This window comes from Lissotriton helveticus, chromosome 9, assembly GCF_964261635.1.
Source record: "Lissotriton helveticus chromosome 9, aLisHel1.1, whole genome shotgun sequence".
Lineage (NCBI taxonomy): Eukaryota > Metazoa > Chordata > Amphibia > Caudata > Salamandridae > Lissotriton > Lissotriton helveticus.
In genome coordinates, this window is record NC_136070.1 from 1,005,111,357 (window position 1) to 1,005,124,421 (window position 13,065).

General features: G+C 47.7%; 1 long non-coding RNA gene across 1 annotated transcript; it reads left to right on the top strand.

The window, feature by feature from the left end:
- The first annotated feature begins 11,247 nt into the window (after positions 1-11,247).
- On the top strand, positions 11,248-12,689 carry LOC144783120 (uncharacterized). Its single transcript, XR_013601412.1, has 2 exons — positions 11,248-11,628; positions 12,281-12,689. It is a non-coding gene; the product is annotated as an uncharacterized LOC144783120 (long non-coding RNA).
- The last annotated feature ends 376 nt before the right edge of the window (positions 12,690-13,065 follow it).

Below are 13,065 nucleotides of genomic sequence, written 5' to 3' on the forward strand. Positions count from 1 at the left end.
TCAGCTCTACAGATTTAAGCAAAGTGAATCAACTGGCTACTGGCTGACAATTTGTGAGACTTTGCCAGGTCCTTTGCGAGCGGTCATGAGCTGCAATAGCAATGTTCGGATTTAGATTTTGTATCCTTCACCTTAAACTTAGGATATTGTGTTTCTTCCAAATCTTAGGTTTGTCCACTGTGACAGGCAGACCCTGCTTGATAGAGACCACTGAAGAGGTGTTTGCATGTGGGTCATCCTGAGAGAAAGTACATGACACCTCCCCAGGATGACCCTTAGCAACATCCCTAGTTCTCTTGGGATGAGACAGCAAAGCTAGATTGACCAACAGCCCTGGACCACAAGGGCCCTCGCCTCCTCTTCTGAGTAGGTCGGTGTGTAAAGGCTTGCCATTTCAATCTCTTTTGCATAGACACTGTCGCCGAACTCTCCTTCCACCCACTTCACCTCCAAATGTACAATTATTTCAAATGTTGTCTTTACCATACAGCCGCAGAGGGCATTGACAGCTGCAAACACCTGTGCTATAGTCATCATCAGAAGTGATGTTGGCAACATTAAAAAGTTGTCACCTCCTGCTTGAGAAATGCAAGAGTATTGAGTGTTCTGGCACCATAATAGTTTCCTTAGTTGCTAGGAAGTAATGCTACAGCTGAGCCAAGTACAACTTCCATTATAGTGCCACTGATGATGGGGACATGTGTGTGGAAGGCAGGGCGAAAGGTGCGAGACTGGGAAGAGGAGTTGCACCATCCTCTGGAGATATGTAGAGCGGGCGCGTCACCCATAGATTCACTTTTGGCCAACTTGGTGAGGTGCACAGGGGCACAATACTTGCACAGCAGCCAAACTGTCCCACACCAATGCATGCCCTGCTGTCGCGGATTAGCAAAGTGCACGTGTGATGACCTTGCTTAAAAGGATACTTCCATGACAGGTGACCACAACAGGACAGCATGTCCTCTCCGCATACGACTTTCTCTTCCCTCTCCCCTGTGCCTCTGTCATCCTTCCCATACCATCCTCATTCCTCCTTCTGAGAGTAATTCGTCTTTTCTCCCACATTGCTGATGTTGATTCACTATTCTTGCACATGTATTCTTTGGTTTTCCGTGTATGCTACTATCTGTTTCTTGTAGAGAGCTCTAATACCCATGGATGCAGTAGTGTTACATTACAATTCTAAAAACAAATACATAAATACATGTTTCTCAGCAGTTACACCCTTCAAGTTTCACACCCACTAGTTCCTGTTAGTTGCTGGTAAACTGCTAGTTGCTGGTTGACTATGACACATGGAGACACTTGAGGTCACTTGCAGGTAAAATCCATTCTCTAAAAATGGCCAAATTTGCTTTTGGGTATTTTAAGCAGGGTCGGTACTAAGGCTGTATTCGTGCTCAGAGAGAACTCAGCATTTAGAAAGTGTGGGATCGATCCAGTGAAGAGTTGAACCTTTTATTTAGTGTGCAGCCTGCAGAAAGAATCAGCCAGGTAGATGCTGCTTGTCAACTGTAACTATGTGAGGACCTGCACTGCTGGGTTGGGATGGAGGCAGCTTGCAGTGGGACTTTATTTAAGCTTATGCATTGCTCCCCCCTTTAGCCTTGCTTGCTTGAGCTGAAAACCTGCCACATAGTTGAATCAGCTTAGAGATTGGTCTCTGATATTCCTTTCAGACAAAGCAGTGCTCCAGAGGGATATAGCTAGATTGTAGCTCTTCTGGCTCTGTTGCCTGATCTCTGCCTGGCTTTGATCTTGCTGGTTCTTGTACTTGTTGCTTAGGTTCATCTGTACTTAGCGGTCAGAACCCAAGAGGCTGCATCTTTTGGACTTCACAGAGCACTACTTCTGGGCAAGCTCAAGAGTCACTCAACTACTAGTTTAGAAACCTCTACTTCTCTTTTTTTATGGTTTCTTTGGCTATTACTGACAATTACCAATCAAGTCTGTAAAATGTCTCCTACAAAACAGGGCTCTTGTGGGATCTACTGCCATATGTTCTGCAGGCCCATTGTCGTTTTCCCTATGTTAACCCGAGCACGTTGCAGTCAGCACTCTGCTTTGCGCACGTTACTATACAAACGTATTCTGCTTTGTGCCACGCTGTACTTTCACACCGAACCTGCAGTTGTTTTTGCATTCTGTTCTTTCTTGGGATTTCGTCTGAACACCGTAGACAAGGTCAAGCAACAATTCCCCTTATTTATTTATTTTTAAAGACCTTTATTGTACAGAATGCGTTATACACAGCATAGAGCTTACAACCCCTGGGGGCCAGCCGCGTAGAACAATAACCATATGAAACATTGCCACGTTTACACAGCCGTATGGCCGACAACCCTGGGGTCCGGCGGCACATTGTCTTCGTAGTACGCATATTCATTATATCATGTATCTGAATAAGTAAGTAGGCCTGTAGGGTTTTATCAGTTTGCAGAACAACAGTGATGTCTTGTCATCTTCATCACATGAGTAACAGTCCCCTCTCATGTGTAAGCATTGCAGGTGGCTGTATCAGTAAGTCTGCCATGGGGGCAGCATCCGGTAGGTTGCGATATCGCAAGTGTGTTAATAGACGCGTGTCAATGTAGATCACTATGTCTAAAAATTAGAGGTTCGTGCTGGCGGCAGCATCCGGTAGGAACCGCCACGGCCATGGCCGTGATTCTTAGCATTCTTGTACATGTAGCGCCATTCATTAGTGGCGATGCAAGCGCAATGGCCAGTATCGCAAAACATAGCCCGGAACTATCTACCTGTCTCCGAGTAGTGTGTGTAGCAGTCCTGCCCCTCAGGTCGTGTTTTTATGTTGTCGCGTTTTATTGATACAAAGAAGGAGGGGGCTTGATATGTTGGCCTGAATATGGTGTCGAAAGTCTTTTGTGCGGTGCGTACAATGTCTTTGTTACCAAAACTAGAAAAAAGGGGGCTGGTCGGTGAACAGGACCAGCATAGTAGTGAATACGTGAACCATAACATGGGGATATATGTGGGTGAGGGCAATGTATGGGTAGATGTATCTATGTGTTCTAGAAAAAGGAAGGTAGTGTTGCAGCTTCAGTATAGGTCCGGCGGTTGGGAAGTAGGATGCATCATGTGGATAACTTGTTAGCGGGGGGGAGGGGGCCCACCGCAGCGGCGCATAGACGACGTCCTCAGTGTGCAGTCAGTGCAGTAGTCACGTTCAGGACGCATGGCGAGAGCCTGATGCGTGGAAGGTGAGATAGGGTGAAGGGCGCTTCACCTCAGGTAGCAGGTCAAGCGTCATTGCCATTGTGGAGTGTGGGAGGTTAACAATTTCCCTTATTATCTATTTTGGTCAGGCTCTAGCACCTAGACAAAACACACACATGCAGCTATTGTTTCGGGACACATACGCTTTGTCATATAGGTATGCACAGACGTGCAAATATACACTTGGAGAGAGATTTCCAGGGAAGAGATCGCAACTACACCTGAAATTTAGATCGTTCATCTGTGCATGCTAAGGAATGGGGTCCGCTGCAAAAACCCAGAGATCTTTTGATATATATTCACTTTGTTTCTGTAGAAAGGGAGGGGGTTTAGGCACCCTATCTAAAATCATAAAAGCTCCTTTTTATGAATAATGGATTACTTTCTATGTTGACCGTATTTGTGTTAGGCACCTTCTTACTTATTATAGCACATACACTGCATACTAGAGCACGGTATTAAACAAATATTTTTAATTTTTCTCTTGTCTCTATCAGATCTTATTGTGGACGAGTGTGAGAGTGAAAGGGTGTATCCTGTCACCGCGATTCCTGAGAGGGTTGGGAGTGTTGTGTTCTAGGGTGTATAATCACTTGTTCCTCTGTGGGTGAGTCAGAGGACAAGTGAGACACTAAAGCTAGCCGGTCTCAGGCTCATGGGTACTAAGGTGGTAGGATGACTAAGTCCCTGCCTACTAAAGTTGTATGGTCCCAAGCATAGTTCTGTGAGTCAACAGAATCCCTGCAACACGACCTCGCTTTACTTGGAACCCAATTAACTAGTGGTCACACAGTAGAAAAAGTCCCAGTGGATCTGAGAAATAGTCAGAAACCAACCATGGAGTCCATCTCTGGTATGATCCTGTGCAGTTTCTAAGAACTCATAAACATCTTTTGCTGTATGGCAGGGACCACAAACATGCTCAAGTCAAACAAAGCACACTTTGGATTATTGACAAATTCCATAATCCCCCCAACACAAGCTGTTGCTGCTTTGTATAAAGGAATCCGAACATTTCCACTGTAAAGTTCCCACTTTGACCTGTTGCTTGAAACCAATTTTCCCTGTTCATAAGCAAAAGCACTTCATCCAGATTTCCAATGACATATACCTTACTGGCTTTTTTAGAGTCTTATATGACCTTCTTGTATTAAGGAAGACATGAGAGTAATTATCTACTTCTTGCTATCATCAGGAGAAGTCCCCAGTGACTAACACCATTGTTTAAATACTTCATAAAAAGCCCCAGGGTGGCAGGTGAGACACATTTAATTATAGACCTGTAGCTAAATTGGCTTATCTGCGTATGCTGCTTGAATGCATTGTGATCGAAGAACTCAACCTGGTCATTATCGAACAATAACCAATTAGGCTCTGATCAGACATGTTTCAGGTGGTCCACGGGTGCTGAACGTGTCACAACCATAATCCTGGGTGACCTCCCAGATGGCAGTCGATAACAAACATGCTGGAGCTATAATAGTATTGCTCGAACCGTATAAGACAGGGAGCGCTAACTAGTTTCAAACCGTTCTTAAGGCAAATGGGTGAAGGCTGTTGCCATTTTACAAAATTATGTTTTTTTCCTCACACCACCTCCTGTGGTGTCCAACATGATGCAACAATTCCCACCTTTCACTTGAGTGCTTGCATAGTAACACCGCCCAAGCTGATCCATTGCTGTGGTGTCAACGTTCATAATGGCGCTGATAACACGCAGCTACTTCCCAGACTACAGCCATTGCAGACCTGCCAATGTGTAAATAAATTTGACTATGTGAGGAGGGGGTGGGTCCTGGTACCGAAACCTACCTAAAAGGCACTCTGTCCTCCACCAAGCCCACCACCCCTCAGTCACAAAAAAGGTTCGCTGAGGCTGTCGCTGATGTCCTGGGCTGTTTTCACACCCTTTAATGGACCTCAGCTGTTTACTGCCTCCAAAGAGAAGCTGGCAAGTCATTTTGTGCAGTCGTTTCGAGCTCATCTTTCCTGCCACTGTGTGATTCCGGCACCTCACCAGGTAAGCGTGTGAAGAGAGCCAAAATCATGTGACACACGGCGGCATTGTGTGATTTGGCAGGTATGCCATTATCTAATGTCATGATTTTTTACTACCTTTTCGTAATTCTTCAATGGGTGGGTTATAACAGTTTAAATGCAAGCATTGGCAAAGCCCACACGTCTGGCTTGTATATGGAGTCTTGAATAAAACTTTTTAAAAAGCATGCTGCATAGAAAAACAACAAACCAAAAAACTACTGCTTCCTGTATACAGTGCATCTCTCAGGTAAACAATGTGCAGTGATTAAGAGTAGGTTTGAGATGTAAACTAGTCCCTCATGCATTGCAGTGTAATCACTCCATATGAAGTGGACTGATACACCAAGTAGGCAATAGTAAGAGGTGAAAGAGACAATCTCCCTGGGAGTAGTGAAAGAGTGCTCTATCTACATTTTAAGGTATTGGTAACAATAGGACTCCAGAAAGCTGTTCTGTCAAGGTAGACCTAAAATAAGCATTCAAAACTGAGAATGAGTTGTTTGAAGGCCCGGCAGAGATCTGACTTGTTGCTCGACCCGTCTGCCTTCTCTATTCTTATAAAATAAAATACCTCAGAGACCTGATGGATCAATTATATGGCCCTTCAGAATTACAGGTCAGTCTTGTAGGATCGCCTTACTCCCAGGTTTCCCAACACTGTACAGGCCATTGCTGCCCTTGTTTTATCCAGGAATGATTGCTCTAATAGAGCAAACCTAGAACTCGTTCAGTTCCACCTTGACTGTCCGGGGCCATGACAATGTGCTGCAGATCCTACCTCGCTGGGCCTCAACAACAAATGGGAGCATGTGGTGGCAAATTGTTCAAAAACATATTCAGTTCAATGTTATTTCTAGTGTCCATCATACCACTGAAGCCCCCTTTTTTGTTAAAAAATAAATAAATAATAAAAAGTAACTGTCCTACTAGAAGACTAACCGCTATATGTATGAAGGGACCGATTAGCGATTCAGAAATTGCGAAAATTACCGAATCGCTAAATCTGTATCGCTAATCGGGATGTATCAACGCATTAGCAAATATTTAGCGATTCGGCCACAATCGCTAAATATTTGCACAATATGAATCAGCGATTCCCTAAACGGCCAAACTCGCAAAATAGCGCGACCCCGCCCCTAAATACGCAAAAATAGCGCGCCGCGTCGCTAAATTGCGCGACCGCGTCGCTAAATAGCGCGACCGTGCCCCTAAATACGCTAATTAGCGCGACCGCGCCGTGAAATAGCGCGACCGCACCCCTAAATACGCTAATTAGCGCGACCGCGCCGTGAAATAGCGCGACCGCACCCCTAAATACGCTAATTAGCGCGACCGCGCCCAGCAAAGCGCTAAATTGAGAGGTACCCCCGTGAAAAATCGCTAATTAGCACAAACTGGAAACATCCAATTGCAATCCTGATGCTATATGATGACATCACAACCAGGAAGAGAGTGATTTCCCATGGGGCATCTGGAGTGAGACAGAGAGAGTGAGAGTGTTGTGTGCAACTCTTGAGCCATGTCAGAAAGTGGAAGCCAGGATGTCCCAGCAAGCCAGCAGGAGCAGCAAGCAGGGGAAGCAGCCAGGAAGAGGAAGCTCAAGTTTTCAGAGCCTGAACTAGAGACCCTAATCACTGAAATGGTGCAACACCATGACTCATTATTTGGGGCCACTTCCCACAAGGTGCCAGAAGCCAGCAAGAGAAGGATTTGGGAGGGCATCCAAGCCAAAGTGAATGCCCTAGGAGTCACCCACAGGACAGTTGATGTGCTGCGCAAGCGCTGGTACGACCTGCGCCAGCGCTCCAAGGAGAGGTTGGCTGCCAGGCTGGAGCAGTCCCAGCTCACCGGTGGGGGAACCTCCAACGTCCAAGACTCTACACCACTGGAGGAGCTGGTAGAGGGCACACTGCCTCATCAGAGTGTTGCGGGCGTGTCCGTGCTCGACAGCTCAGCACAACCATCAGCAAGACCAGGTAAGAAGCATGCCTCCCCACCCTAAACCACCCCCAGAACCCCCTGAGGCGACCTAGGGATTAGGGCAACCACATGTCAGGCTAGACCAAGTACACAGCAATGCATTATGGGAGATGTAGTCACAACAGTCAGCAATGTAGAAAGTAGCATGAGATTGCCAAATTGTACACATGTGCAGGTCAGGAGAGGTGAATGACACAAGTAAAGTCAGGGAACACTGTGAAAATTTATTAGTACATCACCTGTGATGATCAAATAAGTAATGTGTGCTGTTCTATCCACAGCACCTGCAAGTGGGAAAGCTACAGCCAGTGCAACAGAGACAGGAGCCAGAGGCTCAGGAGAAGGCAGGCATGGCCATGATCCAGATGGGGAGGACAGTCCTATTATCCAAACACAGGGACACAGTAGGAGGAACGTGAGGCCATTCAGAATAATGGATGATGAGGAAGAGGAAAATGACAATGTCCAGTCTGAAGCACCAGTACCCCAGCAGCAGGAGTCCAGAACAGAGTCCAGAGGCAGGCGTAGACCCCGCACGGCCATCAGCACCAATGTGCAAGAAGAAGAATCAGTGTTCGCCGGTCTTGAAATGCACATGCTCCAGGTTCACCGCCTGCAAGCGAAACACATGAAGGCCATTCAGAGAGAGATCAGGGCAGGGAACAGAGGACTACGCGAGGAAATCAGGGGGGCTGTGCAGGAGCTGACTGCAGAGATGAGAGCTGAACGCGCAGCCAGGCGCAAAGAAATTGCCCGCATGGACCACTACACGCGTGCTGTTAATCGCCTCGCCTCCTCCAACAATATGCTGGCAAGGCGTGCCATAGAGACCCAGCGAGAGTTCTCGCATGGTATCCAGGACATAGCCACTGTGGTAGTGCAGTCAACTGCCACCCTGGATGAGCTGCGTGCGCTGCGTACTGCTGGACCCGGGGTGCTTACCCCCAGTGAGGAGGACTCACAGTCGGTGCGGAGCACTAATACACCACCACCCACTGTTGAGAGGCGCCGTAGTGGCCGGAGCAGCAGGCCTGCCCCACAACAATAGGGACTGCATCAAAATGACTACTCCGCACAGGGGGTATATGGGGCCAGCAACTGGGTAGCACTTGCTATACCAATGACTGTTTAGTTGCACTGTGATTTGAACATGTGCTTTTGTTAAGGAGAGTTCATCCTGCATTTTTTTGGAAGTCACATTGTTGGTTTTGGAAATTAAACACGTTTGCAGAGCAATAAGTTGTCATTGTATCATTTTTACTCACCTAGAAGTAGTTCCGCATGATCTCATCACGCCTCTGGCGCCCAGCTGCAGCAGCAGCTACGCCAGCTTCCATGTGTATGGGTCCGGGTCCCTCCACGTCCGAGGTATCTGAGTCACTCGACTCCATAGGTGTCCCTTTCCTGGTCGCAATGTTGTGGAGCATGGCACAAGCTACAACAATTTTGCAGCATGTCTCAGGGCTGTATTGAAGGGCACCTCCACTTTTGTGGATGCATCTGAATCTGCTCTTCAGAATCCCGAAAGTTCGCTCGATGGTGTTTCTTGTGGTAATGTGTGCCCGGTTGTAGCGGTGCTCCCCAGCAGTGGCAGGATTCAAGTAGGGTGTCAGGATGAAGTCCCTGACTGCATAGGCACTGTCCCCTGTGGGTGGAAGAGTTGAAAGGTCAGTCAATGTGATGCACATGCAGGTCATGAGTAATATGGGCTGACAATGTGTGCTGTTACCTAGTAGGTATCCCTCTCCAAATTCCCCTCTTGAGAGTCTACGGTATAGGCCACAGTGACGGAATATAAATGCATCATGTGTGCTACCAGGGTACTTTGCCACTATATCGGTGATAATGTTTTTGGCATCACACACCATCTGTATGTTCAGGGAATGGTAGCATTTCCTGTTCCGGAATACATACTCTATGTTTGTGGGGGGTGAAATGGCAATATGTGTTCCGTCTATACATCCTATGACGTGGGGGAAATGGGCTATATTATAAAAATCCTGCTTAGTCTGTGCTAGTTCCTGTGGGGTGCTGGGGAAGTGGATGTGATGTTGCATCCTATGTGTCATGGCGTCGAGGAATGCATGGAAAAAGCGCGACAGGGCACTTTGAGACACCCCTCCTGCAGTGGCTATGACCCCCTGGAAACTACCTGAGGACAGCAGGTGTAGTGAACACAGGACCTGGATGTGTGTGGGTATGGCTTGGGTCCTGCGGGTGGGGTGTTCTAGGTAGGGCCTGAGTTCATCAATCAATTCAATTATGCTCTCTTCCTCCAGTCTGTAATGGGTGTGGATATCCTCATCAGTGCGTTGGAAGATGGTAATGCGCAACCGGAATATCCTCTCCTGCCGTCTCCTCCTCTGCGCCAGAGCTCTCACTCTTCGCCTCCTCACTATCATGTACAACCCGGACATTGTGGTAGGGAGTGTGTTGCATTCTGGGTTTCAATTTATAGTTTGCACCTGGTTACCACCTGCTCCCACTTGATGGTAATTGCGAGGCGCTATTTAGCGATTTTGCTTGATTCGCTAATGCAAATTGGTTGATACATTCCATAGCGATTTCAGAATTGCGATTTCCGCTTTAGCGAATCTCGCTAACGGATTTCTACGCTAAATAAGGATTCGCTTTTGTATTCGCTATGTTGCATTTTCGCAACGTTTGGAAATCGTTATTTACCGAATCCTTATTTCGCAAGCGTATTTTGCTTCATACATAGCGAATAGCGAATTTTTAGTCGCTAACGCTATTTATTGCGAATCGCAGCGTTTGCGATCGATTTTTGGCTTCATACATATAGCGGTAAGTGTTGTATTGTCATCTCTATCCGCTATATGTATGAAGCCAAAAATCGATCGCAAACGCTGCGATTCGCAATAAATAGCGTTAGCGACTAAAAATTCGCTATTCGCTATGTATGAAGCAAAATACGCTTGCGAAATAAGGATTCGGTAAATAACGATTTCCAAACGTTGCGAAAGTGCAACATAGCGAATACAAAAGCGAATCCTTATTTAGCGTAGAAATCCGTTAGCGAGATTCGCTAAAGCGGAAATCGCAATTCTGAAATCGCTATGGAATGTATCAACCAATTTGCATTAGCGAATCAAGCAAAATCGCTAAATAGCGCCTCGCAATTACCATCAAGTGGGAGCAGGTGGTAACCAGGTGCAAACTATAAATTGAAACCCAGAATGCAACACACTCCCTACCACAATGTCCGGGTTGTACATGATAGTGAGGAGGCGAAGAGTGAGAGCTCTGGCGCAGAGGAGGAGACGGCAGGAGAGGATATTCCGGTTGCGCATTACCATCTTCCAACGCACTGATGAGGATATCCACACCCATTACAGACTGGAGGAAGAGAGCATAATTGAATTGATTGATGAACTCAGGCCCTACCTAGAACACCCCACCCGCAGGACCCAAGCCATACCCACACACATTCAGGTCCTGTGTTCACTACACCTGCTGTCCTCAGGTAGTTTCCAGGGGGTCATAGCCACTGCAGGAGGGGTGTCTCAAAGTGCCCTGTCGCGCTTTTTCCATGCATTCCTCGACGCCATGACACATAGGATGCAACATCACATCCACTTCCCCAGCACCCCACAGGAACTAGCACAGACTAAGCAGGATTTTTATAATATAGCCCATTTCCCCCACGTCATAGGATGTATAGACGGAACACATATTGCCATTTCACCCCCCACAAACATAGAGTATGTATTCCGGAACAGGAAATGCTACCATTCCCTGAACATACAGATGGTGTGTGATGCCAAAAACATTATCACCGATATAGTGGCAAAGTACCCTGGTAGCACACATGATGCATTTATATTCCGTCACTGTGGCCTATACCGTAGACTCTCAAGAGGGGAATTTGGAGAGGGATACCTACTAGGTAACAGCACACATTGTCAGCCCATATTACTCATGACCTGCATGTGCATCACATTGACTGACCTTTCAACTCTTCCACCCACAGGGGACAGTGCCTATGCAGTCAGGGACTTCATCCTGACACCCTACTTGAATCCTGCCACTGCTGGGGAGCACCGCTACAACCGGGCACACATTACCACAAGAAACACCATCGAGCGAACTTTCGGGATTCTGAAGAGCAGATTCAGATGCATCCACAAAAGTGGAGGTGCCCTTCAATACAGCCCTGAGACATGCTGCAAAATTGTTGTAGCTTGTGCCATGCTCCACAACATTGCGACCAGGAAAGGGACACCTATGGAGTCGAGTGACTCAGATACCTCGGACGTGGAGGGACCCGGACCCATACACATGGAAGCTGGCGTAGCTGCTGCTGCAGCTGGGCGCCAGAGGCGTGATGAGATCATGCGGAACTACTTCTAGGTGAGTAAAAATGATACAATGACAACTTATTGCTCTGCAAACGTGTTTAATTTCCAAAACCAACAATGTGACTTCCAAAAAAATGCAGGATGAACTCTCCTTAACAAAAGCACATGTTCAAATCACAGTGCAACTAAACAGTCATTGGTATAGCAAGTGCTACCCAGTTGCTGGCCCCATATACCCCCTGTGCGGAGTAGTCATTTTGATGCAGTCCCTATTGTTGTGGGGCAGGCCTGCTGCTCCGGCCACTACGGCGCCTCTCAACAGTGGGTGGTGGTGTATTAGTGCTCCGCACCGACTGTGAGTCCTCCTCACTGGGGGTAAGCACCCCGGGTCCAGCAGTACGCAGCGCACGCAGCTCATCCAGGGTGGCAGTTGACTGCACTACCACAGTGGCTATGTCCTGGATACCATGCGAGAACTCTCGCTGGGTCTCTATGGCACGCCTTGCCAGCATATTGTTGGAGGAGGCGAGGCGATTAACAGCACGCGTGTAGTGGTCCATGCGGGCAATTTCTTTGCGCCTGGCTGCGCGTTCAGCTCTCATCTCTGCAGTCAGCTCCTGCACAGCCCCCCTGATTTCCTCGCGTAGTCCTCTGTTCCCTGCCCTGATCTCTCTCTGAATGGCCTTCATGTGTTTCGCTTGCAGGCGGTGAACCTGGAGCATGTGCATTTCAAGACCGGCGAACACTGATTCTTCTTCTTGCACATTGGTGCTGATGGCCGTGCGGGGTCTACGCCTGCCTCTGGACTCTGTTCTGGACTCCTGCTGCTGGGGTACTGGTGCTTCAGACTGGACATTGTCATTTTCCTCTTCCTCATCATCCATTATTCTGAATGGCCTCACGTTCCTCCTACTGTGTCCCTGTGTTTGGATAATAGGACTGTCCTCCCCATCTGGATCATGGCCATGCCTGCCTTCTCCTGAGCCTCTGGCTCCTGTCTCTGTTGCACTGGCTGTAGCTTTCCCACTTGCAGGTGCTGTGGATAGAACAGCACACATTACTTATTTGATCATCACAGGTGATGTACTAATAAATTTTCACAGTGTTCCCTGACTTTACTTGTGTCATTCACCTCTCCTGACCTGCACATGTGTACAATTTGGCAATCTCATGCTACTTTCTACATTGCTGACTGTTGTGACTACATCTCCCATAATGCATTGCTGTGTACTTGGTCTAGCCTGACATGTGGTTGCCCTAATCCCTAGGTCGCCTCAGGGGGTTCTGGGGGTGGTTTAGGGTGGGGAGGCATGCTTCTTACCTGGTCTTGCTGATGGTTGTGCTGAGCTGTCGAGCACGGACACGCCCGCAACACTCTGATGAGGCAGTGTGCCCTCTACCAGCTCCTCCAGTGGTGTAGAGTCTTGGACGTTGGAGGTTCCCCCACCGGTGAGCTGGGACTGCTCCAGCCTGGCAGCCAACCTCTCCT